At 40.5% G+C, this 3454-nt stretch overlaps 1 pseudogene; it reads right to left on the bottom strand.

Annotated features, from left to right (window-relative positions):
- Window positions 1-463: 463 nt before the first annotated feature.
- Window positions 464-2314, bottom strand: LOC138070957 (ADP-ribosylation factor-like protein 6-interacting protein 1 pseudogene; annotated as a pseudogene).
- Window positions 2315-3454: the final 1140 nt, after the last annotated feature.

The raw sequence follows: 3454 nt of genomic DNA, 5'->3' as shown, positions 1-3454 counted from the left end.
TGCAACTCTTAGCTCTGGCATGTTGGATCTAGTTCCCCTACCAGGGATCAAATCCAGCCCCGTGCATTGGGAGCACAGTCTTAGCCAATGGATGACCAGGGAAGTCCCCTATATGTTTATTTTTTGTTTTTATTTCCATTACTCTAGAAGATGGATCAAAGAAACATTGCTGCCATTTATGTCAAAGTGCGTCCTGCTTGTGTTTTCCTCTAGGACTTTTATAGTATTTGGTCTTACATCTAGGTCTTTAATCCATTTTTTTTGGGGATTCCAGCTTTTTTATTTATTCCCCTTTTAACAAAGTAGAAGAAATAATACAGGATTAAAACTGCTAAAGTAGTTAATTGGTAGAACACACATACACACAAAAAATTTGGACAGGAAGACAAGCTTATATACAATGAGCAAACACACGTAAATTATGGTAGTTTGTAGGTTGTATACAAAACATTTTTTAAAAAAGTCAAACATGCTACATGGTGCCACTGTTTACAGCAATATTGAAGGGGAGAAAAAAACACTAATTTAGGGACTGATATACCACAAGGTCCAGGTTTCACAGCATCAGTGCAATAAATTCACAAAACTATATTACAGCTAGTTAATCAGTTTAAGAATTGTTCCCAAATATGTCACATTTCCAGCCCTCAGAGGTCCATTCCTACAGATTTCAACTACTCCATCTATTGGGACCAAAAGCAGCCAGTGTTACCATAAAAGGAGACTCTTGAGACTTATCTGTAAAGGCTTATTCTGGTCTTGAAAAATTAGTAGGATAAGGCTATTTTCTACTGAAATGAATCTTGACTCAACACAGGAAGACTTCTGTCCTTTACTGGCTGGTCTTAGAGTGAAGATCATAGACATGACTCTTAACCTATTATGGACTTTAGTTCCAATTAACTGAAAATCTGAAATTTAAAGGTCCTAAATACCAACTTGTGTAAGCCTGCTACTAAAAAGCCTTTAAGGATGTACCAACTTCAAGTTTAAGTGCAAGGGAACAAGAGTTCTAAAAGTTCCTGTCAGATTCCCCATTTGGGAAGAAGGATCAATGTTTCCTAAAAACTGCTAAATTCTGCACAAGGGAGAAAACACATGCTAAGGCATGGGATTAGTTTCATCTTATTCCATGAGGCTGCTTCTCCCACACTATTAAAACAGAATGAGGAATGAATCTTAATTGGTCTCTTCATCAGAAGTGGTAAACTTCTGAAGCCAGTTTTTTTAGCAGACCACGGAAGCAGACGAGAGAATAAGCTTCCTGAAGCCACAGACCACTATCCTGTATCCAGCTAAAATAAAGATCAACTTGAACAGTTATCCCAAGTCACTGTTAACTGTACTAAAGGGTGAAGTTCACCACTATGTTATTTTAAAAGTAAGAGTTCAGTTAACCCTGGGTGACAAAAAAACAAGATGAGGAACTGAAGAAAGAGTTGTCCATATAAGGGCAGCTGCTAAAAACACACCCATGAAGACACTGGGCATAAAGCCTTGCTTAGCAAGTCAGAATTTGTACTAAGGGCAGAGTGAGGGACAGCAGAGAGCTACTTCTGTAACATTTTAGTATCCAAACAGCATAACAGACACTGTTCCCAAGGACAATGTATACTCCATTAATCACACTGAATAAAGCGAATGCTTTATTCATTTTTCTTTTCTTTTTGTTTGAGAAGCTTGTTTATCTCTCTTTTGGCCATTCCAATGTATTTCGAAATGATCCCATGTTGGTTCAGTCCAGGAAGCAAAAGTAAGAAAGTCACTATCAGGTAGGTGAGAAGGAGGTTGTGGACTTGCTGTCCCACCCAAGCAACCGCAGCAAGAGAAATGATCATGGTCATGAAGTACATTTTAGGCTTTTCTTCCTTTAGCGTAAAGAGGCGTTTCCACCAGCCCACAGCTCTGCGTCGAGTTTTCACTAGATTGCTGCAGATTTCATGGAATCTTTGCTGTTGCTCGGTGGTCCATTTATTGGAGCCAAAAATTCTAGGTGCTAGAATGGGAACAAGGTAGTCAGCCAAGCACAAAAACATAACAAAACAGGAAACACCAGATAGAACAGATGGATCTAGATAGTAGATAGTCAGAAACACCAAAGAAACCACACCATGATGGCAGGTGGAAACCAGGCTCTTTCCCATCGGAGGATTTTATCTGCCATCAGCATCACTTCTCCCCATCCTTGCAGCTGCTCTTCCAGACTTGCAGTCTCTGCAGCCAGCAGATTGGTGCTGCGATTATCTCCTTCCGCCATAGTTCTCGAGGTGTGCCGTCTCAGCGAGCACAGGACGAAACCAAAACAAATCCTCCACAGACTCCCTCGCCGCACCTCTAGCGCCTAATCCATTTTTATTTCATATTTGTGTGTGGTGTTAGAGAATGTTCTAACTCCATTCTTTTACATGTATCTGTCCAGTTTTCCCAGCACCCGTTGGTGATGAGACTGTCTTTACTCCATCGTACATTTTTGCCTCCTTTGTCATAGATTAATTGACCATAGGTGCATGGGTTTATCTCTTTGCTTTCTATCCTGTTCCATTGATCTGTATTTCTGTTTTTGTGCCAGTACCATACTATTTTGATGACTGTAGCTAAATTCTACTTTTTATTTAAAATGCAAATACCCATGGAAAAAAGATCTACTTCAGTGTAATAAAATTTGATATTAAAAGAAATATCTGTCCCTTGCCAAAAAGGTTTCTCATGTGGATGTTTAAAAAGACATTTTTCATAATTTCTTGGGTTATCCTACTCTACCCGTGCTCCTACCTAAGACCCCTCTCTGTAGCTACTGAGGGCTCATCTTTGAACACTCCGGGCTTTGGGAGTCATCAGTGTGCCTTTGCAAATGCTGGTCCCTCTTCCTGCAACTGTCTTTTCTCTGCTCTCTACCTGAATCTCTCTATCCCTGGTACAATTATCACTTCCTCAGCAAGCCTTCCGCCAAGGGCCTCAGGCAGAATTCCCTGCCTCAGCTGGGTTCCTTGTGCCTCTGGGTAGTTATTACTTAAGCTTGTCTCCCCACTAAACTGTGAGCAGCTTGTCAAAGGCAGGGCATGTGCCATGTTACTCTTCTGTCTCCAGCGTCTCACTGTCTCCAGTGATCAATAATGTTTGTTGTATTAATAAAACAACTTCCTGAGCTTCAGTGTAGAGACAATAATGTTTGTTATGAATAAAATAATTTCCTGAGCTACAATGTTAAATTAAGAGCACATAATCCTGGAGGGCCAGTTATGAACTCTACACCTCTGGGGGTGCCAGAGCCATCTGGAGAAAGTCCAGAAACTCTGTCCCAGAGGCCAAATCATTCTTTGACTTTTCTAATATTGACCATCTCCAGAAGCCTGCTGTGTATGAATTGAAATACCATGTTCTATCAAAAACTACTCTTCTTCGGCATGGATGATAGGACTAAGGGAGAAGGGATAGAAGGAGAAAATGTCTACCT

The sequence above is a fragment of the Capricornis sumatraensis genome, chromosome X (genome assembly GCF_032405125.1).
Source record: "Capricornis sumatraensis isolate serow.1 chromosome X, serow.2, whole genome shotgun sequence".
Classification (NCBI taxonomy): Eukaryota; Metazoa; Chordata; class Mammalia; order Artiodactyla; family Bovidae; genus Capricornis; species Capricornis sumatraensis.
Note: the sequence above shows the minus strand (reverse complement) of the source record. Positions and strands in the feature narration are given on the sequence as shown.